The sequence below is a fragment of the Diabrotica undecimpunctata genome, chromosome 3, assembly GCF_040954645.1.
Source record: "Diabrotica undecimpunctata isolate CICGRU chromosome 3, icDiaUnde3, whole genome shotgun sequence".
NCBI classification, from domain to species: domain Eukaryota; kingdom Metazoa; phylum Arthropoda; class Insecta; order Coleoptera; family Chrysomelidae; genus Diabrotica; species Diabrotica undecimpunctata.
The window spans coordinates 887,201-914,639 of record NC_092805.1 but is presented as its reverse complement, the minus strand read 5'-3'; the positions used below and the strand labels follow the sequence as shown (position 1 = coordinate 914,639).

Sequence of the window (27,439 nt, the reverse complement as noted above, 5' to 3'; positions counted from 1 at the left end):
GGTGACTATTTTTTTTTGACCTTTCTTTTAGCATTTGGTCTATGTTGGTCAGTGAGTCAGACAAATTTACCAGTAATGATCTATTTTCTATACTACATAAGGTTTACCAAGCACTAAACAATCATTTCACAAAAAATAATGTTTTCATTATTTTTTGTTAGAGTCCAGGTCTCTGAACCATATATTAGGACTGGGCGTATTATTGTTTTGTAGAGTTTTATTTTTGTATTTCTCGATATAATTGTGGATTGTGGATTTATTATATATTGAACCAGTGGTTGTGATTTGTGACATACGTATTACTTTTTCCAGAGAAAGATTGAACAGTATACAGGAGAGAAGGTTTCCCTGGAGTAGCCCGTTATTTGTTTTAAAAGGTTTAGACCTTTTTTTCAGATAGGAAACAACTAGTTAGAGCAAATTATACTGTCTCTAGTTACAAAAGCATTGTATATGAAGTACCACAAGGTTCAGTATTGGGTCCTCTACTTTTCCTTATCTTTATGAAGAACATCACTGATTTAAAAATCAAGGGAAAAATAGTTCCTTTTGCTGATGATACCAGTATCACCTGGAGGAACTCTTATATTGCAACTTCATGCAACTTCTGATCTACTTAAATAAAAACCTTATTTGGCTCTAATTTACTCTCTTTTAACAAGGATAAGACACTAGCATTATATATGGACCTATAAAGGAGCTCTTTAATCCTTGCTTCTTAATAACAGCCAGACCAGTATCGTTGATTCTGTAAAATTTCTTGGTATTTTTATAGACAGTATCCTTAAGTCGCTGGAGAAATGAAAGCAAAACAAAATATATGGAGTGCACAAAATTGAATGAACATGAGAATCTGAAGGTAGACAACCATACCTACAAATATTCCTCCACTTTTTCTTACCTAGGCTCAATAATAAATGACAAAAACAACATCAGTCAAGAAATACAAGCACGGATTCTAAGCGGTAATAAGTGCTTTTATGCATACAAAGACTTAATGAAAAGTCAGTTACTGAATCCTGAGTCTATGCTTAGAATCTACAAAACAGTAATTAGACCAATGGTCACATATGGATGTGAAACGTGGACTCTCTCAACCACTGATGAAAATCAACTGAGAATATTTGAGCAAAATACTAAGGAAGATATTTGGACCAACGCAATGCAGCGATGGTTTGTGGAAAATTAAAATGAACCACGAGCTGGATGAACTAATGCAGAGCGCAGATATTGTAAAGTCACAAAGACTAAACTGGCTTGGTCACCTAGAAAGAATGCCAGATAGTCGAGCTGTAAAAGTAGTTTAGAGATGGAAGCCCCAAGGAAACAGAACAAGAGGAAGGCCCCGTAAAAGATGACGTAGAGAGGGATCTTAAAACCATGAACATCAGGCAGTGGCGAAGGAAAGTATCCGACAGGGTAGAATGGAAGAACATTATTAAGCAGGCCAAGACTCACAAAGGGAAGTAGCGCCATTAGAAGAAGAAGAAGATCCTTAAGTCCCTTCATATCGATTTGTTAAGTGAGAAACTAGCCTCAGCCTGCTATGCAATAAGATCTGTTTCGAAGGAAATCAATTTAGCATCTTCGAAAAAAACATATTTTGTCTTGTTCGAGTCTCATCTTCCATATGATCTTCCTTTTTGGGGTTCTGGAACAGCAGCCCAATCTGATGTTATTTTTAAATTACAAAAAAGAACAATACGGTATTTTTTTGGGCTCAGCAGAAAAACACATTGCAGAAGCTACTTAAAAAATCACGGGATTTAAACGCTTACACTAATAATGTAAATACCTACATGTTTTTCCAGCAAGACCTAATCATGACTACTCCACCAGAAATTCAATCTTTGATGTTTATTTACAGATCCCGTCCACTGAGTTAGTAAAGAAATTTATATTATAGGTACTCGGCAAAAAAATTATACAACCATCTCGCTTTGCAACTTAAATATGCAACATCTTTTCCCAAGTTCCGTATAATGACAAAAGCCTACCTATCTGAAAGACCATAATATTATTTAGTAGAAGGGTTTCTTAACGAATAACTAACAAATTACAATATCTTTATGTATAAGTAAGTAAAGTAGTTTTATATACACTTTTTTGTTCATAAGGTCAATTAGAAAAATGGAGTGATATAAATAAAGATTTATTTTTACTTCGTATTTTTATACAGATGAACCGAAAGAAAGAAATTCTTTAAAAAAAAAAAAAAAAGAAAATAAACAAAAATTATAAAATTAACAATCTAAAATTTCTATTCCTGCTCAATTTCTAATATCCCGAAAAGAAAAATTAATAGTGTGTGGGTCCACCTCTGTGTCGCCTTAGTGCTCTAACTCTATTTGGAAGACCTCTTATTAAATTATTGATGAACTGCTGCGGTATACGTTCCCAAATCGCGCGTAATGTATTGGCCAACTGATCTAAGGTTTTGTCTGGGAAGGAGCCTGTTTTGTTGCCTAGACATTTCAGCCCAAACATGTTCAATGTAATTCATATCAGGTGAACACGGTGGCCACTCCATTCTTGTAATGCCATGAGCTTCTATACACTCATTGACAATTCTTGCACGGTGAGGGCGAGCATTATCATCAATCAGAACAAATTGTTGGCTTATTGCACCAAAAAATTGAACAACTATTGGTACTATGACTCTGTCTCGATATCGTGTAGCAGTCATTGTCTCATTAATTAAGACGACTAAGTCCATGCGACCGTCAAAACATATGTCTCCCCACACGCAAACGGATCCACCTCCAAAAAGAGTGGTTGGGACTCTCAGATTTTCATTGTAACGCTGTCCTCCTTGCCTCCACACAAATATTCGGCCATTATTCGTGTACAAACGAAATCTGGACTCGTCAGTAAAGAGACAATTCCTCCAATTTTCGAAATTCTACTGATAGTGTTCCATCGCCCAGCGATATCTGCATGCACGCTGCTCCCTAGTTAGTCGTGTCCAGTAGCATGCCTGAAGATACTGTTAATTCTGGAAGCCGTGAATGTTGGGTTTCTTCTTGCCGTCAGAACTACAAAACGGTCTTGCCGACGAGTTGTAGATCGTTTTCTTCCTCCTCCATGCCTGTATGTTGCAGATCCAGCTGCTACATACCGATTCCATGCACGACTTATCACACTTTGCGATACATTTAGTCTCATAACAACCTCTTGTTGAGTTATGCCTTGTTGGATCCAACAAACTAATTGCTCGAGCTGCACTAGTTCTAAACGTCTTTGCGGCATAATGTTTTTGTGATAAATAAATTTCTTGACATATTGACAACTGATAAAGCCAATACAAGCACTTTTATACGAATAATATATTCATGTTTGGAACAACATGTTTCTCTTTGTACGACATAAGGGCCGATAAGAATAGGGAGAAAGAAACCACATGCAAAAAATATTGGCAATAAAGATAGCATACCTATAGAGTATAGTGAAGGCCATTATTTTAAAAATAGTTTTATATGTTAATTTTAGGAATTTTAAAATTATCCACTTTAATTTTTGAGTAGTGTATTATATTTTTGGTTTCAATGCAGCAACTTTAACAACTTACTAGTAACTAAGGTTTTATTATGCAATTATGCAATTTGCAATTTATTTAAACTTTGCAATGGATTATTTATTTTGTTATCTTTTATTTTGTGATATTGACGATTTATGTAATTTTAGTAAATTTTAAATTGTTTTTGTTATTTTTCTGTCTTTTTGTAAGCTTTGTCCATAAAATTGTACAATTTTCAATTGACAATAAAGCGTATTTCTATTCTATTCTCTCTCTTTTTTTTTTCATAATATTGTATTGTGTATATTTTTGGTAGCCAAGTCCTCTCCGGTCATTTTTATTTCCTGCTTTTCGCTAGACTTTTTTCAACTCAATCCAATTCTTTCATATTCCGTCGTGTCTCTTCGCCAGCTATTACCTTCCTTTTTTTCTTTTTTCTTTAGGTTTGTACTCGAGTACAGTAAGTACTTCGATTCAGTAAGCAATTCTGTAATTATTTATGCCTTTAAGTTTCACTATCAAACAACTATAATTTTTATTAACATTACATTAAACTCACATATCATTCTCTTTTCATCATCGTGTACAGGCAATTAACAAATTAGAGCATCTGACAGCTCTTCATATTCTCTAACAAGTTTATTAAGGTGGAGAAAGTAATCGTCACGAAAGTTGAAAGACATTAAAAGTATCGCGATATGAAAGCTCATCTGGTAATGGCACACGAATTGAGAAATAAATAAGAAAAAGCTTATCGTTTTTTATATAAATGAATTAACCACATCACGAATAATGTCTCGGTTTAAATTATCTGTATTGGATAATCATATTTATGATTATTTTTATAATTGAATGGGAGTGGACCATTCATATCTTATTAATGTAAATATGTAGTCACTGCTAAGTAGACTTTAATCAAAATATAATAACTATTTTCATTAACATCGTATGCTGCTTTACTAAATAAAAAGTATTTCACATTCGAAGTGAATTAATATCGTTAGTTTAACAACGCTAAAAACTGTTTACCATGCAAATTTTGAATCTAGATTTAAATATGGTTTAACTGTTTTTAGAGTATGTAAAGACATAGATTGGGTATTTGTAATTAAAAAAAATTGTTATGATTATACTTGCATTGAAATACAGTACGATCGTGTTAATCCGAACGGAATCGCGGAAACGGGTTGTTCGGATGATTGCATCGTTCGGAAATTACCTATGACTTTTTTTTATTGGGAGAAGAAAAACTGCAAATACACAATGAAATCCACTACTTTTAATAGAAGATATTTTTACTGCTTTAAAATATATATAAATAATCAGTTAGAATTTGATTCTGAAACATCACATTTACTATCTTGGAGTACACCTTACGAAATTTTTAGAGTTAAAAGACTCACATATGGAACAAAACCAGCTTGTTCTATTTTTCAGTGTATAGTGGAGAAAGTTTTGCAGGGATGTCGGGGCACAGTCAATTATTTAGATCACGTAGTAGTTATAAGGAAAGATAACAAAGAACATTTAGAGAACTTGGCAGAGGTTCTTGAGATACTTTTAAAAGCAGGATTTAGATTAAATTTGAGTAAATGTGAATTTGCTAAAGATTGTATTTTTATTTAGGACATAAAATTTCAAATAGGGGGCTGGAAACGGATAATAATAAAGTAGAAGCAATTGTGAAACTGCCAAAACCAAAGAATTTGACAGAGTTAAGATCATTTCTTGGTATGATAAAGTATTATCCTAAATTTATTTCAAATTTGGCATATAGGGTGAATTAATTATATAAACCTCTAGAAAAAAATAGCAAATATTTATGGACAGATAATTGTCAAAATTCATTTGATGCTATTAAGAAGGAGATAAGGAGAAGGAGAAACCTATTAGACTAGTTTGTGATAGTAAGGTGCTGCATTATTGCATGTATTGCCAGATAAATCACAACGACCAGTTTGCTTTATATCAAGGATCTTAAATAAGGCAGAGAGAAATTATGCAATGGTTCATAAAGAAGCCTTAGCAATTGTTTGGACAGTACAGAAGCTTTACTATTACTTAGCAGGTAGAAAGTTTGAAATCTTAAGTGATCATAAGCCCCTGCAGGCACTTTTTGGTGAGTTTAAAAGTCTCCTCAAAATGGTCTCAGCAACGTCTCACCGTTGGTCATTGTTTCTGTCAGGATTTGATTATGTTTTTAAATTTATTAAAGGAGCTCACAATGTGCAGGCAGATGCTTTGAGTCGACTTCCTCTAGAGAAAACAGTAAGCGAAAAAGAGGAAGATATTGTTATAGAAGGGTTGGCTCCAATCGATACCCTCAAGATAAGGGTAGAAACCAGGACATATCCGGTGTTAGGTCGTTTGTTTAACCATATTAGGTATGGATTCCCGAAGACAGTAGATGAAATAATAAAACCCTTTTTAAATAGAAAAGAAAAACTATCTGTGGAGAATTGGGTGATTATGTGGGGATTTCAAATAGTAGTGTCAACAAAGTTACGAAAACAATTGCTGTTAGAGTTGCACAATACACATGAAGGAATTTCCAAGATGAAAGCAAATGCACGAGCTTATTTTTGGTGGCCAATTTCAGATACAGATATTGAATCTTATGTAAATAATTGTAAAATTTGTTTAGGGTTTAGAGCAGAACCAAGTAAAGCTAAGTTAATATCATGTGAAAAGGAAACATGTATGTTTGAGAGGGTGTATGCTGATTTTCTGGGTCCCAAAAGGAATTAAATGATTTTGATAATCATTGATACTTTTACAAAATGGTCAGAAGCATTTATCATGAATAATTTGACCACTGGGAGACTATTGAAAAATTTAGAGATTGTTTTGCTCGTTTTGGTTTATCTAAAGTAGTTGGCTATAATGGCCCTCAATTTTTATCAGGTGAATTTTCAATTTTTACATAATAATGGTATTAAACACTCTACATCACCACCATATCATCCAGCAACAAATGTGTTTGCAGACAATTTTGTTAAGACATTTAAAAATGCCGCCTTGAAAGGAGTGAAAGATGATTACAACTGTAATAATTTTTACAAACTATATTCAGTAAGTTATTGTTCCATTATAGAAATTCAGTACACTGTACTACAACAGGTGTATCACCCTCTAGTCTTGTATTTAAAGATAAAGTTAAAACCCGATTAGATTTGTTATGGACATGTAGCGAGAATCAAAATTCTAAAATAATTGATAATAAATTAAATAATAAAGATGAATTAAAACTTTTCAAGGGGGAGATAAAGTCCTTTGTAGAGATTATCGTTATCCTAATCGTAAAACATGGGCAAAAGCAATAATAGATGAACTTTTAGGTGACAGGATATATTTGTGTAAGTTAACACAGAAGGGTTTAATTTGGAAAAGACATTGAGACCAGATTTTGCGATATCTGATTCTAACTACGATAGTCTCAATGAAACCATTGTAACTGATATAAATAATAATAATAATAATAATAATGCGCATAAACCACCTGACTAAAGAAGACAAAATGCGCACCTGGATGAGTAAACCTCTGCATGGGCGACATCTCAATGAGATCAGCCAAGAATATGTCGACAATACAGCGTCGAACTATTGGTTGACATCAGGAAAGATGTTTCCCGAGACTGAGGGTTTCCTACTTGCCATTCAGGATCAGGTTATTCCAACTAAAAATTACCTGAAATATATTGTTAAAGATCCTCAAGTCCAAAATGACAAATGCCGATATGGATGCCAAGCCCAAGAAACCATCCAACATCTTACCGGTGGCTGCCAGGCATTTGTCGGTACTGATTATAAAGAACGCCATGACTCAGTAGGAAAGATTATCCACCAAGAACTAGCTGACAAACTGGGACTTCTCCAAACCGACCATCTTCCTTATTATCGATACGTCCCTGATAGAATGCTTGAAAATGACAACTACAAGCTATACTGGGACCGCACTGTGCTTACAGACCAACCAGTGGCCCATAATAGACCCGATCTCATACTAGTTAATAAAATTACTAGGCAAACAACACTTATTGATGTGGCGATACCCAACACCAATAATTTACGTGTTAAATACAACGAAAAGATCGCCAAGTATAGAGATCTAGAAATACAAATCAGGAGACAATGGAGAATGGAAAGTACCCAGACGATACCCATTATTCTTTCTACCACTGGAGTCATCCCGAAGAGCCTCCTAGAAAACATAAAAAAGCTGGGTCTAAACGAACATCTATATAAGATTATGCAGAAAGCTGTGTTACTTTCGACGTCCAGATGCGTACGAAAATTTTTGGAAGATACACCGACATACCAAGTCACCTAGGACTCGATAACATGGAAAGAGTCCCACCAGAGCTCAATCCTTTTGATACCGTAGGTATCTGGGATGAGTGAATTTCCCCTTAGAGGGAGTGTGAGCCGTATGGCTAAATCTGGATAATAATAATACAATTAATGTGGGAGCCTCCTGTGGGAGTTTTTTGTCAGTTCTTCTATCAGGCGCGGCCCCCTGCGAATGGGGGATGCTCTCTGGGTATTCTTAGAACCGATACCCAGAGGGTAGCAGGGATATAGCTGACAAACTGGGACTTCTCCAAACCGACCATCTTCCTTATTATCAATACGTCCCCGATAGAATGCTTGAAAATGACAACTACAAGCTATACTGGGACCACACTGTGCTTACAGACCAACCAGTGGCCCATAATAGACCCAATCTCATAATAGTTAATAAAATTACTAGGCAAACAACACTTATTGATGTGGCGATACCCAACACCAATAATTTACGTTTTAAATACAACGAAAAGATAGCCAAGTACAGAGATCTAGAAATACAAATCAGGAGACAATGGAGAATGGAAAGTACCCAGACGATACCTATTATTCTTTCTACCACTGGAGTCATCCCGAAGAGCCTCCTAGAAAACATTAAAAAAGCTGGGTCTAAATGAACATCTATATAAGATTATGCAGAAAGCTGTGTTACTTTCGACGTCCAGATACGTACGAAAATTTTTGGGAGATACACCGACATACCAAGTCACCTAAGACTCGATAACATGGAAAGAGTCCCACCAGAGCTTAATCCTTTTGATACCGGAGGTATCTGGGATAAGTGAATTTTCCCCTTAGAGGGAGTGTGAGCCGTATGGCTAAATCTGGATACAATTAATAATACAATTAGTACCAGTGTTGGACCCCTCTCAGCTGTAAGAGAAGGGAAAGTGTTAAAACAAAGTGATATTGAAGCGAGAAATTTTGAAGAGTCTGGTAATGAAGTAGCAAGTGAAGCAGTGGTTAGTTAGGTTAATGAGAAACCAGAGATCAAAGGAAGTGTGACAGCAGTTCCAAGCAGACCAAAAAGAAATGTAAAACCACCTGTACGTTTAAACTTATAGTAGGGAGGTATTTTAGTATATTATAACGGGTATAGAAAAAAGAAGAAGAAGAAAGTCAAGCAACACATTTAATGTCAATTGTCAATGAAAAAAGGTTTATAATTATTATATCCCTGTTAGTTAAAAATACAAGTTATTAAAGCTATAAAACTATGTTTGATCTTTTATATTCTTCGCCCGCATCACACTACTTGTACTATCTTATTATAATTTAAATCAAAATAGTTGTTTCGCTTTATTACATATTGTTTAAAGTTTAACATAAAGAATTAATTAATATGATTTTGACGACTTCTAATATATGGTTAATATGTGTAATAATATTCAGTAAAGGAATCGCTATAACCCAGCAACCGGTAGTTCTTGTTTGAAAAAAATGTGAAATATCGCAAATTCCTCAGTTTCTAGATATCCCGGGCAAGGTGACTCAATTACCTACTTAGTTTTTTACAGCGGGAAATCGTGACAACAATCTGCAGAAAGACAATGTTAGAACCAAGAGTACCGTTGTTCAATTGCTAAATGATTATTGGCTTATTGAGCTTATAAATTTCAAACAAAATCGTGGATAAGGTCCATTAAATAATTACCATTCAGCAGTAATTCTTAAACATTGGCAGGTTTTCATTGGATTAACCGAAGGCGTGGTTTGGTGATCGATTTATTGACAAAAACGAGGAGACTGAAAGTGATATAAAAACGTAAATCTATAAAGATTTATGCTCTTAAAACTTCGACAAAAAAATTCAAAAAATTGTTTGATGTAATTAAATAATAATATTATTATATTTTACCAAAATTCCGTGAGATTTATTTCATTGTAGAAAAGTCCCTTGACGAAAAAGAAGAAGTAATAAAGAAGTCTAGAATTTTCGAGATGTCATCGAAAAATCCTTAAATATCTGGAACGTCAGAAAAAATATACAAACAGATGTTGTTGACAGTATATATAACAGTTGTATTTGAGTATTTTGAAGTTTATAATTGTCATTGAGTTATTCTCTTCTATTGTCATTGAGTCTATTCATTTTACCACAGGAGCAATATGGGCTATCAGTGATACCTATGCTGTGTTTGTATGCAGAAGTGAGTGCGTGGTTTGATCTTATTCTGTTTATTGTTTTTATAAATAACCTATTTGTGGTTGGCGAGTTCTAAAGTTTATTCCAGTTGTACTTTGGTTGTATAAACGTTGTCATCTTTTTTTGCAATTTTTTTTACTGCTATTACCTATGTCTGTTACTGGTAGAAGTATGTTGTTTACATTATGTTTGGTTAAGGCTGCAGATTTAGCTAACTTTTCGACTTCTTTATTTCCTAATATTCCAGAGTGTCCTTTTACCCAACAAATAATAATCGAGCTACCTGCAGAAATAATATCATAATGTAACCTCTTTATTTCTATCTCAATATGGTTTAGGTTTTTTGTGGTTTTGATAGAAGTGAGTTTGTCCACAATACTTCTACAATCGGTCAGAATGATATAATTATTCATACCAATAGAGGCTATATATTTTAATGCAAAAAATAACGCTGATAGTTCGGCAGTATATCTTGAAGCTTCATTGAGCAATCGACATGATTCTTTGTAATCAGAATTCCAGTGATATATTGCACAACCCGTTTTATTTTGAATTTTAGAGCCGTCAGTAAAAATATATTGAAATGCAGACCACTTATCTTTAATTATTTTGTTGATCATACTTCCTGGAAGGTTTGAATCCATATAATATGTTTCTATTACCTTGGAGAAGAGGGGTAAAGAAATTTTCAAATTTCTTTACCCCTCTTTTTGCTTTTGTTCTCAGATGGTGCCATAACGTCTGTATTGTTAAAAGAGTTTGAGTAATAAATTTGAGTTATTTTATTATTACTATCTTTGGCAAAAAATATTACATTTAGAGCTTCTTACTGAGTCGTTCTGATGAGTCCTAAAAATACGAATTACGTATAAGCGAATAATTGTAGAGGCTTTACACTTGAAATCAAAACTGTATTTTCTATACACATAATAATGTGTAACGTAAAAAAGAACACGCTTAATTTGTTTATTTAGACGAAACGTGGATTTTTGCTAAAGATGGAATAAAACGGATTCGGTGATACAAGAGTATACAATCCATAAAACACACCGATACTGAAAGTGACATATGAAGGGTCAGGCGGAAAAACGATGAATGTCTTTTCGGAAGCATTTTCGGTAAAATGAAAACAGAGGTTACATATTGAAAAACTACCTAACTGCAGTTCAAAAACCAATTGTTTGGTAAAATATGTATGTACTCTAAAAGGTATACACATGTGCTTTAATAAAATTTGTAGAGTGTTATAGTGAGTAGGGGTATTTAAAATGAGCAATTTTGGGTCAATTTGACATGCCAACTATGCAATTTTAAAAACATGTTACAAACAAAAAATATCTGTTAAATCTTCTTCATCCAGAAGATTATCCAGGTAGAAGTCTTCACTGTTTTCTTCATTGGCTTAAGATGTAGGTAGCTTATCATAAAAAGTCCTGTCATCTGGGTTGATCAAAAATCGTTTAAGATGTAGCAGGTCACTGAATTTGTGTTAAGAAATCGGGATTGGGTCTTTGTAAATGTTTTCAAAATTTCCTCTTGGTGGAGCAGGTTTTGGTTTTCCACTGTTTGAGCTTAAGTACGTACCGCAGAATGTGTTTAGATAAAAAACTTCTGTGGGATGAACTGCTTAGACTTTTTCACAACGTATTGTTATGGCAGAAAAAGGGAATTTCTGTTGCATTGGTGCCAATTACTTGGTCCAGGCACTGAAAAGGTTTTTTTTACAGTCAATCACAGCGAATTGTGAAAACTTTTTCTGCTGTGCTTGATATCCTCTCTCCATTCATTGGGTAATTTAACGTAGGAATTTTTGTTTATGTATCTCATGTTTTATCGTACTCAGAATAGGGAAAAATACTGCAATGCTGTCGAAATAATGTTTTTCAGTCACGAGATAATGGAGGTAGCAAATCACAGTATAGTTTTTTGTTTTGTCTCAGTAACAATTGTAAAAAGTTTGTAATTGGCGAATTTTATCAGGCAACAATTTTTCCACAAAAATGTTAAGAATAGAACATACATCATCCGATCCCTTACGAGTAACTGTTTCATAGTATGTGTAGAAGGCTGCATCTCTACTAGATATAATGTAAATATTCTAGCTGTAGAAACTCAGTTGCCTTCTGTAATAGACATTAATATTTAAATGCGAATAAGCCACAATTAAAGGTTAAAGTACGTTTATTGACGTTTCAATTTCTACTTCGGAAATTGAAACGTCTATAAACGTACTTTAACCTTTAATTGTGTCTTATTCCCATTTAAATATTAATTACTTTAAAATGCCACAAGGAAACAGCTTCAGTGTAATAGACATCATGAGTAGTGATGTTAGGAGTTAAAAGATTTTTTTGGAAATCCATAGTAATAGCTGCTACAGTGTCTTTAGTAATTTTTTCGGATTTCTTATTAACTGAATAAAACTTTTGAGCTTTTTTAAAGTGAAGTTTGTATTCTGTTTCCAGAAGCTTTTGAGCTTTTTTAAAGTGAAGTTTGTATTCTGTTTCCAGAATCTTGAATTTTTTTGTATCAATTTTTCTGGAGCAAGGAGAGCTTTATGCCCGTTTCTAGCCCAGCTTACCAAAAATTCAAAAGTCTCACATGTACTACTTTTGGGGAAATCCGAAAGATATGTTGAATTCATTGTTAAACATTGATAGATTTGTGTCGTAGTACACAGCGTTTTCAGGGTAGTAGTCATTGTATATCTTGCTCAATTGTCAAGCCTGTTTGAGAGAACAGTGTGATTTGCGTCCTTCTAAAGATTTTATAAAGTTGGTCAGTAATATATAATTATCTTCTGAAGGTTTATGTGGTCGGTTTGAATGTTTTTTCCTTCCATCTTTTAGGCTACAACCATAATCAAGTAGCATTTCTGAATACTAAAACTTTCTAGAAGCAATTTCAAATAGAGAAATGAAAACTTTGAAGCAAACAGTCGCATCCTGTATGGCTCCATCAACTTTTGCTTTAAAATGGTACGATGCATGTTTTTCACGATTATAAACACCTGGGTTCGAGCACGGTTTACGCTTTTGCACGAAAATCACAACAATCAGTCCTAAAAGAAAGGAATTTTGTTCATTGTGAGTCTCCAGATTATTAAAATATGAAATCAATGTTTTTCTTTCACATTCGATAATTTTATCAAAACATTTGAATCGAGTAAGCTATCGGTCTGGAGCTCTTTCGTGTGTTGACATCCTCAATTTCTTCATCACGTCGTTCATTCTTCCCATTTTTTTCTTTTTTTTTTTTTCGTAGATTTTGTTGATATCTAACCTACTTCATCACTACTTTTACCCACCCAAATCGCAGTCCAAATACTCCTAATAAAACAAATATTATCTAAAAAACACTGAAGCATCCAACAAAGCTCAGGAACTTGAACAAAATACAACAACAAACAGAATGATAGTGGCCGCCACGAATTAAATATTATATCAAGCCCTAGCATTTTGTATATATAACGAGCTTGCAAAAGGAACTATCATCTTTTTTTCCCTTGCGCTCGCGACCTTTATCATTTTTCCCTCTTGCGTCCAATATTTTGATATCCAATGGTCCAATACGGAGATGTTTGTGAATTTTTTGAAAGAAGGAGCCTATCAATAGGAGAACAAATTCCTTGACGGTACACAAAAAATGGTTAACGAACGAAAAAACTTCATTTCCTCAGGATTCTTTTAAGCTGAAATTACTACAGTTAGCTAAAAGGAATGAAAAACCAAAAAATTTTATAGTAGAAGAGATTATACATAGTTTTGAACATAACGTACTAACACTGCACCAATGTACCATTGTGAATTCAATCCAATTGAACATATTTTGGGGAATATCCAAAACTTACTACGATAATTGTGTTGGACGTAACGGTTAAAGTGGCGCAGCAGTTTTGGAAACATGCCAAGAAGCATTGAATACTGCTTCTTCTTAATTTGAGAAAAAAACTGTGCGGAAATTTAAAAAGTTAATAGAAGCATGTTAAATACATAAATATCACATCGAAGCAATCAACCCAGTAATCATTTATAATATAAATGAAGATACCGATGACATTGATTATGGGTATATATCTAATTCTTGATTACACTGTAAGATAGTATATTTTCATTTTCTTATTAAGAAAAATATTTGAATGTTCTACTGTTATATTATTTTATCAGTAAATGCTTACTACCACTACAATTTAGAAACGATAAAATTTGTAATTTTAATAAAACCGTATGTTTACTGGTCTGGTCTTCGACAGCGCTTTTAATATTGGGGGAATTTGCTATTAACTTTCTCGGAACACGGACTGAAAGCTTTGACTTAAAACTTTCATCCCTAATCGAAAATAGTTTCAAATTCATGAAATATGTTTTACGGAAATACGTAAATATACGGATTGTGAGTTTTAACCATTACAATATACAAGTGTAGTTTCTTACCTTGCTCTACAATGGATTCCTATTTTTTGCAGCCCACTATATTAATCAATTGATATATTTATATATTTATCATATCTAATTAGTAAAAGGGAACCAGTTAGACGTCTAAGCTCTTTGCATTTTCCATAAATTTATGTTTTCCGTAATGCTCTACTAATTATAAAAAGGTTATCGCTGGCGCCGAACGGCGCTGCCAACCTGTTAACATCAAAAATCCATAATTTGCACTTGTGGTGCGCTTTCATTAATATTAAACAAGCGCAGGGACACGAAAAGATGTAATTAATACCCCCGGTGGCACTTTTCCTTGATTTATCCTTCTCGTGTTCCAATCTATGGTTGTTAATTCTATTTTTTCGGAATTATGTAGCATATAATAATTCAATTTACACTTGAATACATGCTACCTACTGAGCCTTATTAAACTGGTCCATTAGACGTATCAGACGGGATAGCTACTGATACTTAATCGTTTATGGTTTTATTTAATTAATTTTCTGCGAAAATAACATAATAAACACGCTGACGATGTCTAATATAATAAGTTGTACAACTTGCTGTAAAAAACAGATCAACTGATAATTCCTAGTGCAAAACTTGTTTTTAGCGTATTTCATTCAAATTATTGGTTATGTACATACAGGGTGAGTTTTTAGTGCGACATCGATCGATAATTCCATTCTGGTATTGAATATCCAGAAGAACTTAAGATATAAAAAAAATCCAGGCAATGATATGTGGAATTCTACAGGGTGATTAACATCTACGTGGTATAGAAAACATACAATTTTTTAAATGGGACAACCTATATTTTTTCTTAAATTTGTATTCTTCTTATAATTCTGTTTCTTATACAGATAACGACATTGTTTTGTTAACCATAAGAATTAAGATTTATTGCAATTCCATCTCTAGAGTATATTTATTATAATGCTCTAAAACTAATTTTTTGGTTATTTTTAGCCTTGATAGCAATAAAAATAAATAAGTAAGTAAATAAATAATATGCTTTATTGTCACTGAAAATTGTATAAATTTTATGGACAAAGCTTATAACAATAAGACAAGAAAGAAGAAAAAAAATCAAAATAAGAATCGTTTGTACTTTTAAATAAAAAAAAAAAACAGTAAAATTCTTCCAAACTTAAACATCAAAAATACTACCTAATTTAGAACCTACAAACTTCGTAAAATGTACCTAACAATAAAAATAAAAAAATAGGAAAGCAGATTAAGGAATTAAGGGCTAACATATTCAAGCTCCTAGTGCTAAACAGTAACCAAATCTGTCATACAGATTTCTTCTCATATTTTGGAGTAGGGCTGGTGTAATGCTTGCAGAGAAATGAAATATTTTTGCCCTTAATTCGACTAGGTTTGTGGCCCTTTCAAACTGATGCCTATAAATGTTTTCTTCAAAAAAACCCCAAAAAAAGATAATTAGGCGCTAAGTCACAGGATCTAGCGGGCCATTTAATTGTACAACGTGTACTTATCAGTCGATCAGGAAACGTTTAATTGAGGAAGTCAATAGTTTCTTTAGAGTTGTGAGCCGAATACCCATCCTGTTGGAAAAAAACCTCCTGAAAATTAAAGGGAAGGCGTCGAACTGCCGGAATGATCTCATTCTGTAATAGTTGTAAATATTTGGGCCGGTTTAGGTTTCCATCGATAAAAAATGGACCGAAAATATGGTCGCCTAACATCCCAGTCCAAACATTTAACTGTTGCGGATGCTGCGTTCGCACTGCAACACTGAGGTGCTTATTTTTTCGAGAATAATACCTTGCAACTGATGAATTGTGTTTTTTATGTAATGAAAAAGAAGATTCGTCAGAAAATAAAATATTTTTTAAAAAGTGTACATTTTCATTCCGTTTATCTAGCATAACTTTTTTGTTTTTGTTTTGGTTTTATGCAATTTTAGAAGGTTACGGGACAGATTCCTACTTTTTCAAGGCAAGTAATGTCTTTTTTTATGTAATTTTTTTTATATGCGCTTTTATATGGAACGTATTCACCGTATAAAACGAGATCTTACTGTATTATAAAGCTAGAAGCGACAAGCATTAAAATATTTGGATTCAATAAAGTCGAAGTAGATGGATTCTTTAAAAATCTGTAAAGTGCCATAACCAAACATCGTTTTCAGCCGTCTCATAATTACAATATGGATGAGATTCGCATAACGACGGTTTAGAAAACAGAAAAAATTATAGCGCCTAAGGGATCAAAACAATTGGGAGCAGTAACGTCATGGAAAAGAGGTGAAAACGTCACGGTTATCTGTGCTACGAGTGCTTCAGGATCATTCATTTCGCCTCTTTTTATTTTCCGTTGACAACGTCAATCGCCACAGTTAGAAAAAGATGGTCTAGCAGGAGCTGTATATACATGTTCTCATAACAATTGACCAAATGAATGCATATACATTAAATTGCTGCTGAAAAACATTTTCTCTTGATTATGGACAACCACAATAGGCATGCTTTCCCATCCACCACATTCATCACACCGCTTACAGCCTCTGGATGTAACTTTTTTGGGCCGCTTAACAAGGAATGCAAAATGTTGATATAATACAAAAATATGGTAAAAATTACACCATACGGAATTGCAGGACTATCCATCAAAGCTTATTCCAGAGTAGCAAGCTTAGACAAAGCAATATCTGGCTTTAAGGACACAGAAATTTTTTCCATGAACTCTGCTATATTTTCAGAAGAATATATTGTTACCGTGGATAAAAATCAGATCCAAGTTGATGAATAAGCAAGTTTCGTTGCTGTTGCTCCATCTTAACAGCCTAGCTACTGGTAACTCTGACCCACTTCCATTTACATCTCGTGATACTGGTGACTTTGACATACTTCCGTCTGCATCTTATAATATTCAATGGAAACTGAAAGTGCCTAGTTTTATACTGATCCAATCTACCCTAACGACAAATATTGAACAAGAGCAGTCATGTGATGTTATGCTCCCTGCAGTGAATATTGTATCTGCATCCAGTGATTTACAACAAGACTAACTTACTGTGAACTCTGCTACAACGTTTTCATCCACAGCAAATATTTCGCAAGAGCTGTCTATCCATACTAAATGATTCGCAAGCGAAGGCATTAATAGCTTTTCCCATGACTGCAGAAAAATTAGAATTTGCCAAAATTCTATCAACAAAGAAAGAAAATATACCCCAGAAAAAGAAAAAAAAAAAAACGAAAGAAGATAACCAACAAAAAAGCGAAAAGAGTAAAAAGAAAATTTTTGAGAATGAAAGTGACACGTCTGAAGAAGAAGACGTTGAATTTTCTTTTTTTTTAATGCATATTTTTAATCTACTCCTAAACAGTACATTGAGTAATCAGTAAACGTGATGATAATATTGACTTGATTTGGGTACCGTTCAGCGGCAGTCCTTCATTTTCACCTATGTAACCAGATTTTCTCTAAGTTAGAGAGGCTAAGAGGCCAAGTCCTCTTAAGTCTTCGTTTCTCCACTGGTGGTTTATATAGTTCACTGATAATTCGGCTGTGGTGCGTTGAATTAAGAATTTTAGCCTTGTTGGCGTGAAGTGATATGACATCTTTTACGGTTGGTGCTCCTAGGTCATTGTGGATGGTTGCATTGCTCACATACCAAGGGGCGTTAGCTATCATACGCAGTGTTTTTTAGTGGAAGGTATTCAACATTTTTGTGTTTGAAGGCTGGTCAGAGCCCGAGAGTTCTACGCAAGAAGTAGATATTGGTTTTAGTATGACTTTGTAAAGCAGTAGTTATTTCTCCAATGACAGTTGTGACTTTCTGCCAAGTAACCAATTCATTTGTTTAAATTTTATATTGAGCTGAGTTTTTTTGGATATAGAACATAGACCAAGATATGAGAAATATGGAAATACGTGCTTGGCGGAGGAAGGCGATGGATAGGGACGACTGGAGAAAAATTCTTGGGGAGGCTAGGACCCACACAGGATTGTAAAGCCAAAATGATTATGATGAGTTTTTTTGGCGTTAATATGTTGCTTCTAGGTTGGATTTTGGTCCAAATGGAACCCAAAATATTTCACAACATCTCTAGCAGGAATGGGACCATTTTTTAGACTAATTTATGGACAAGTACGTCTTCTTATTGTAAATGTGATTTGGGCCAATTTTTCCAAATTTTTAGGGTATTTCACAATAACCCATTTTCACTTTATTGATTTGGTGTAGAAAAAATATGCAACATATGCATAGCATATTTCACAACTGTGAAACAGCACTCCTTAAAATAACTGATGACATTTTGAGAGAAAGAGATGTGGGTAAGGTTACCATTTTAGTTTTGATCGATTTATTTAAGGCATTCGACACTCTCAATCATTCATTACTCTGTGCAATTTTGAAGTCAATCGGCTTTTCCATGGATGCATTGAATATGGTTAGTGTCCTCTGATGCAAGTCGTACTTGCATCACAGGAAACAGAGCGTCAAAGTAGACGAAGGAAGCTCTAATTTTCTAAACATTTTGTCAGGGGTACCTCGGGGCTCAATCTTAGGTCCAATCTTATTTACCTAATATTGGTACCTCCTTGAATACTTGTAAATTTCATCTCTATGCAGATGATACACAAATTTAACACTCATTTTACCCGTTTGACAGAGCAGGTGCCATTGAGATTTTTAATCAAGATATTAAATAATTAATTGCTTGGGCAAGAAACCATGCATTAAATATAAATTCTAAAAAAACTAATCTGGTGTTTTTTTGGTCCAAACAGGGTGTGTTTGGAGATGAGTAGCATCATTGAAATAGTTGTTGATAATGAAATCATTAAACCTGCGATTAGTGCAAAAATCTAGGTTTAACTTTAGATAATCAACTCAAATTTACAAAACATATTAACACCTGTGTGAGTAAAGCATTTTTTAGTCTAAGAACAATTTATCATAATCACCGCTGTCTGTCATACAAAGTAAAAAGAATACTGTGCGAAAGTTTAGTATTATCAAAATTTAACTATGGAGATGTTGTGTATGGGCCTTGTATTAGTTCAGATAACAGGAGATGAATTCAGGTGGTTCAAAATTCATGTCTTCGTCTGATCTGTGGTGTAAGAAGACACCAGCCTATTTCTCACAAATTATAAATTAAAACATGTAAAATGGTTGAGTATGGAAAAGAGAAGATTTCTACATGCTGCTTGTCTTTTTCACAAAATTATCAAAAACGCTCTACCCAGCATATCTTTTTAAAAAAAGTATATACAGAACTGACATACATAATGTCAATACAAGATACAAAAATACAATTACAGCTCCGCCACATCGTACAGAACAATTCAAAAATTCATTAATATATCAGATATCATAAGTATATAATGGATTAGCTAAAGAATTAAAATTAAAATCGATTATATGTTTTAAGAAATCTCTTAAATCTAAATTGCTAAGTGAGTAACACATGTGCAACTATTAATTTGATGACCTGGTATGAAGTATGTATAAACTGTGTGATAGTTTTTGAACAATATTTAAATGCTAAATGTTTCTATTGGTTATGGTTTTTAATTGGTTGTTATAGAATATGCAAAAAAATATATTATATTTTTTTTTCTTTTGCTTAAGATTAAAAGCAGAGGTACTGATTTCTTGAAATCAGCACCAACTGATCTTCTGCATTTTTTCTTTCTTATTGTATTTTATGCATATATAATTTATATATTTCGTGTATTGTATGAATTTGAAGGAAAAATAAAGACCTTTATTATTATTATTATTATTATATCTTTTTTACCGTTTTAAATCATCTTTTTTTACTAATACTGTGGTTATTTTATGCACTTATAAAATAAATTAAATTACTATTTAGTTACTTTTAATTGCATTTTTAATATCTTCCTTATGGCTACAATAAAAGATATTTAAATTTATTTATACCGAGGGAAGTTTTTGCCGGAACTTCGGAAAAATCCAGCCATGTGCAAGATTATTAGTTAATATATACCCATAAAACGAAAAGGTATTTGTTTCTTGCAGGAATTCAGTTTAGTTATTAAGAATTAAGTACCGAAAATGCGATTTCCTCCAAGTTTTAATTTCCATTAAAAAGATACATACGTATTTGTAATAAAATTTCGATTTTTTTAATGAGTTAAACAAGTTTCAAAACGGCGTATTCTAGAAACAATGAAATTAAATTTTTAAAAATACAAAATAAGACAAAACTCTTAAAATTTCAGATCGATCCAAAAGTTAGTTTAAAAATTATTTAAATTGTCAATTCCTAAGATATTTATAAGAATAATTATAAATTGACAGGTTATCACAGTTACGTATAGTCCAGGAAATGAAACATTTCACCTCGCAATTTTTTCGTCCTGCGTGGATTGACTTGAAATTTTAACAGAAGGTAGGTAATAGCCTAAGGATCAAAATCTTTATCGAACCAAAGTGCGCCAAAGCCTTGGGGGTGGTTGCCACCCCATCTTGGGGGTGAAATTTTTTTTTTCACGTTTTAACTACAGGTTTCGATTAAAAAAGTGATTCTAAATAAAAAATGTTCTATACATTTTTTTTGTAAAACAAATGTTTTTCAAGTTATTCGCGATTGAAAGTAACAACTTTTAGACGAAAAAATCGACGTTTTTAATCGATTTTTTGCGAATAACTCGAAAATGGTGCATTTTATCAAAAAAATTGTGGAGAACAAATTTGTAGCTTCTAAAAAGACAAATACAATTCATTTTTTAAAATGTTTTTGCGATATAATAGGAACCGAAATACGGCCTATCAATGTTCAGCGGTTTTCTTCAAATGCCAAATTTGAAAGAAGTCAAATATCGGGAAAATGATGCATTTTTGGAAGAAAACTCATGGAACCTTTTTTAAAGAGCATAAATAGACCTATCATAAAAAAAGACTCTAGCTCAAAAATTGAGTGAGTTATGATGAAAATAAGGTCAATACCTTATTTTTTACGAAAAAATCTATGAAAACAACCCCCGAACAACCCCCATAATTAAAATCGATCTTCACTCTTCTGCAATTCTCTTTGTACATGTATTGTTAATATTTCCAAGAAGTTTGACCCATTTAAAATGCTTAGTTTTAGAAAAAGTACAGCTTAAAGCGAGAAACGATTTACAATTTCATATTTTTTACCCTTCTTTTTTTAAATATCCCCGAAAATACTGAATATATGAAAAAAATAAAAATGTACTAAATTGTAGCTTTTTTAATGACTAAAATTTTCCTTTATTTAGATTTGTTGTGCAATGAATATTTAGCGAAATATAGCCGTTTAAAGCATCGATTTACGATCAAGCACCATCTTTTTCGAGCAATTTAAACTCACCCCATTTAAAAACCAAGGGTTCCAAAACGATTTAATTCACAGATCCTTGTAGCTCTTAAAAACCTCTACAAAATCGTTATTGAAGAAACACTCTATCGTTAAAAATGAAGGAAATACGTTAAAAAAACCAATTAATTTTTTTTTCGGAAAATTCCATTAGTATAGTACAGTACATTTCGAAGCATAATAATCTACAAAACCGGTATATTAGGTAGTGGGGCGTTATACATTCGAAATTTTAAGCGTTCTTATTTTGAAATCCCATACAACAGAATAAAATATCTGCTCATATTATGTCTACGTGTGTGAGTGTATATTTCGTTGGTTCCTCGTCAGTGTTTTTTCAAGTTTAAAAGAAGTAGGCGCGTTGATTTTTAAGGGTTGAAAATTTATGAAATTGTATTTTAAAGTATAAAAAAATCACTATTTAACTAATCCAAACCAAATTTCACTCATCTTAAGATTTGTAATGGTATTTTACAATTTTTGAAAATTAGGGGTAGTTTTCACCCCTAAGAACAATCAGGGTTCATCGGCATGACATAAACTATAAAGCAGAGGGTGAGTTGAGCTTAAATCCAAATTTGTATCCAAATCGATCCAAGGCGAAATCATTTTTTTAGAATTAGTAGTTTTTTTACATTAATCTCTAACAAGGGTTGCTTTTTAAGGGTTGAAATATGACGGAACTCTATTCAAAAGTATAAAATAATCATTATTTAACTAATTCAAACCAAATCTTACCCATATTCAGGTTTAATATGTTATTTTATAATTTTTGGCAATTAGGGGTAGTTTTCACCCCTAAAACCCTCCAGCGCACTTCGGTTCGATATAGATTTTGATCCTTGGGCTATCACCTACCTTCTGTTAAAATTTCAACTCAATCCATGCAGGACGAAAAAATTGCGAGGTTTTAACTTTTTTCGAGCTTCATTTCCTGAACTATTATTAGAAAGATAAGAGGTAAATTTATGTGAGTCAGTAAAATTAGGAGATAACTTAAAGTCAAAAATTAAATCGGCCTTGGAAATAATGGTCAATTAACTTATAAATAAAAATAAATAAAAATAAAATATGTTTTTGAAATTTTGACAGTTAAGAATGAAGGTTTTTCGTTTTTGTCTATCCTTGAGTCATCAGAGACGAAAATGCCCCTTAACCTCTAAAAATTATACGAACAAGCTGAATTTTGCCAAGAATATTAATTTTTGGGACCCTAAAAAAATGCAAAAAAGTTTATTACTTTTACCCCGGGGCTTCCGTCTAAAACCTCTCTCGTAAGGGGGTAAAAACGCAAAAAAATCGATTTACCAAGAATCTGTACGCCGTAAAGAAAAATTTTTCAAATAAAAAATGTAGCTGAGATAATTCTAAACAAAAATTTGTATTAGCACTTTTTGTGTAGAATGAACTGTTCTCACAGAAATAACAATTGAAGTGACCGTCGATTTTGAATGTCAGTTACATAATAGGATACACATGGGTCACACAAGAAGTAAAATCTTCTTCAGATAGTCAGAAGGATTTGTATATTTTGAGTAAGACATACCCTGAGCTAAAAACTCTATATAGACAAAAAAAATATCAGAAGAAAGTTCTTGTTGAGGACACAATGGAGAAGTTTTATTTTAACAAAATCTATGAATCCTCTAACGAAAAGAAAACCACATGGACTGTTATAAATGAACTTAATGTAAAACAAAATAATCATAAAAATATCTGTCTAAAAGTAGATGATTCTAGGATTACAGATTCAGATATAATATCAAACAAATTTAATGATTACTTTATAGATGAACCAGTAGATATAATTAGTAAAATAATTAAACCAAATTTAAATTTTCAGTATTCCAACGATTTTGTTCAAAATAGTTTGTTTTTATCTTATGTAACAGAGGAAGATATCTTAGACATAATAAAATATAAAATTAAAAACAAAGCATCGTGTGGTTTTGATGAAATATCAGGTATAGTAATTAAGAAAATTGCGTCTCAGATTTTGACACCACTTGCTCACATTATCAATGCTTCTTTCAATAATGGTGTTTTTCCCAGTATACTAAAACTTCTATCATTTCACCGGTATTAAAACAAGGTGATCCTGAATGAATGTCAAATTTTCGACCATTGTCTGTTCCATCTGTGATATCTAGATTATTGAATATGCAATGCTAAAACATTTATTATTTTTAGATATCAATCAAATTATTACAAAGCATCAACATTGATTTCGAAATAAATTTTCTACTTCCACAGCCATTAACAGTTTCTATGAGGAAGTCTTGATCTTAATTGAAAACAGTGAAAATTTAACTGCCATTTTTTGTGACCTCAGTCGTGCTTTTGATTGTGAGCAACACGATGTACTCCTCGATAGATTGTACATATATGGTGTTAGGGGAGTTGCCCATAGTTGGTTTGGTTCATATCTGAAAGACCGGCACCAAATAGTTAGAGTGAAAAATAACTTCAAGATTTCAATGTCTGATCCGATTGTTAATAAGGATTTAGTACCACAAGGCTCCATATTGGGCCCGATATTATTTATTTTGTATATTAATGAACTAACGTATGTAATGTCTGATGCATTTGTATCAGTTTATGCGGATGACTGAACAATGCTATATCGCGATACAGACATAAATTTTTTACAAGATAAAATAACAAACTCACTGAAGACCTTCTCTGATTGGTCCAGTAATCAGTCGCTCCTGTTCAATGTTCACAAAACTAAATTTTTATCATTTACATCCCGTTCAAATTCTACTAAACCTGATTTAATGGTGTTAATTTTCCATCAATGGTGAGGATATTTTGAGTTGTAGTGATGTGAAGTTTTTAGGAGCGACTTTCGACTCTCATTTATTTTTTAAGACTCATTGTTGGAATGTATGTAAAAAGATCAATTCTAAATGTTATCAATTAAAAAACAGCTTCATATTTTTTATTTTGCTGAGGTACAATCGACAGAGAGTTACGGTATAACTGTCTGGGGTGGCTTTTATAGTATAAAGGACGTTTTCAAGACCCAAAAGCGTATTGTCAGATGTATTGCAGGTGTTTCGTATGGTTGGTCTTGTAAAAAAATATTTAGAGATTTAAATATATTAAAAGTGTATAGAATTTACATTTTGGAATTATTGATACTAATTCATAAAAATAAAAAAACTTTTTTATGTAACAATGATATTTACTCACACAACACAAGAAATAAGAGACAGTTTGTAGTACCCTATCGACATTTAGAAATAAGTAGGAAGTCATCTACTGTCTCTGGTTTACTACTGTATAATCAACTTCCTCAAAAATTTAAAAACATTCATTCAACTACAGCTTTTAAAAACCAAGTCAAAGAGTACCTAGTGACCATGTGTCCTTATACATTAGGTGAATATTACGAGAGTGTATCTGTGAATGCCCAAGCTGCAACATAACCAAATTTAATATTATTTTAATTATTTGTCTATATTTTACTTTGTTATGTATTTTAATGTTTTAAATATTTTTAATGTATTGTTTCCATTTTTTTTTTGTAATGTTTAATATTTATAATTTTAGTTTTGACTTGCAGTAAACCTTGTTGTAACTTACAATCAAATAAACTATCTATCTATCTATCTATAGTATGGAATTTTAGTTTTGAGTTTTGGCCACAAATGTGAGGCATTTGAAATGTGCTTAAAAAACACTGGATTTAAACTTTCACATAACAAACAATCTAAAACATTAAAATTTTTTTTTTTTCAATTAACCTAGTACATTTTTTAAAAGGACCAAACATCTACTATAAAATATACCCAAAACCGTCTTCTTAGAGGCATTTTTCGTGAAGTACAATCTTTTGAACTGTAAAGGATTAATTTCTGCGTTTTTTATTCATATTTCAAAAGTCTCATCGTTGTAGCCACAACACAAAATTAAAATTTCATGTCATACGTTTTAAAGACTGATGTCTAAAAATGGAAATTATTCTACTACTGGTCAATGAAAGTGATCAATTTTATTAATTTTACGAGAATCATAAAAAATAGCAAAAATAGTGCCATGTTAATTTTTATTAACACCTTTATGAAAATTCAGTTTATTCTTGACAAAATACAAAAACTAAATACGAAAGCTGCATTCTTTGCCTTTAAAACACATCTTGATTTTTGTCGATAGGACATTTGGATCAAAAAATATAGAATTTTAACCGTCAAGCTGATACAAATTTTATTGAACATTGATTTTGCGCGCCTAACTGACATGCAAAATCGACGGTCACTTCAAGCGTTATTTCTAAGAGAACGGTTTATTCTACTCAAAAAATGGTTATAAACATTTTTGTTAAAAATTATCTCAGCTACATTTTTTATTTGAAACATTTTTTTTACGGTGTACAAATTAGTAAATCGATTTTGGGGGTAAAAGTGGTAAACTTTTTTGCATTTTTTTGGGATACCAAAATTAATATTGTCTGCAAAATTCAGCTGGTTCGTATGATTTGTAGGGGTCAACTTTTTGACAACTAGACTATATACAGAAAACGCCTGAAAAATCTATTGACAATTTAAGAAAAATAGATTAAGTGCTATCAATTTAATGGACATTAAACGAAATTCAAAAAACCAACTACCGAATAGAATAAAAGAAAACTACACCCTAAGTTTGACGCACAAGTCCTTATCTAAAAGTTGTTCTTTTTTCTTGGAATTTTAGTTTCCCAAATATCTTTAATTTACAGAAAAAACTTGTCACCAAAACTAAAAATTGTAGGTACTAACTACAACACAGCAATATAAAAATGACCATTTTTTCAACATTAAACATAAAAAGCAAGGGAGAAAAAATCTAAGATGAAAATCATACAATTTAGTACATCCCATTTTTTACACTAATTACTAAGAAAATGAACTGAAAAAGACCGAATTCTTTGCAGGTTTTCTTTCTATAGTTATAATACATTAAGTGAAAAACTGATCAGACACTTAGATTATTTCAAATTGTCCCACTATGATTATTTTTTACGTATTTTTCTAAACTATAGATTAAAAAAAATCCACCAACCTTTAAATATTCAAGAAATAGCACTCTCCTGCAACAACGTCCAGCCGGTACGCAACTGAAAACTTCCTGGTCTTTATTTTACCGACAAGTGTTACTGAAACAATCGATCCGTCGCTGAAGTGTTACTGAAATGAGTGAAAAGACGGCCTTGCCCGACCTTGCACCGTTCTTGTATCGCGAGTACAGAATGCGCTCAAGATCTCGTGGTAGCGGGCTCGCGAAGACCTGATGAAAGGATGATAACGGACCGCGTTGCAACGACGTCAAGACAATGTGAAGCAATGAGGAATTTTGTTACATCTTATAACCGATACGATAAGGTTCTGTGGACGCCTAAATGGAGGGGTATTAAGTAGTTGTTCGTGAAGATGATACTATAATTTTGTCCTTTCGTTACTTTTAACGCATATGATATTTTGGATACAAGAACGTGACGTTCCTGTATAAAAATAAATTCGTATATGCAAGGCACACTATTTTAAGATCAATGTTTCAAAAAAATACATCTTTATATAGAGACGTAATTCATATTCGTACGTGAAATAGCCATGTAGACATATTTAAACGTCCCGGTCACCATGTTGTATAACGTGACATTTTGGTTTGACATTGT

General features: G+C 32.6%; 1 protein-coding gene across 1 annotated transcript in view; it reads right to left on the bottom strand.

Annotated features, from left to right (window-relative positions):
• Nucleotides 1-27,093, bottom strand: part of LOC140436339 (uncharacterized) — a 73,061-nt gene extending 45,968 nt beyond the window's left edge. Inside the window, exon 1 of the mRNA XM_072525065.1 lies at nt 26,827-27,093. The gene's annotated coding sequence lies outside the window, so the exon portion shown is untranslated. The remainder of the gene's footprint in view (nt 1-26,826) is intronic.
• Between the last annotated feature and the right edge of the window lie 346 nt (nt 27,094-27,439).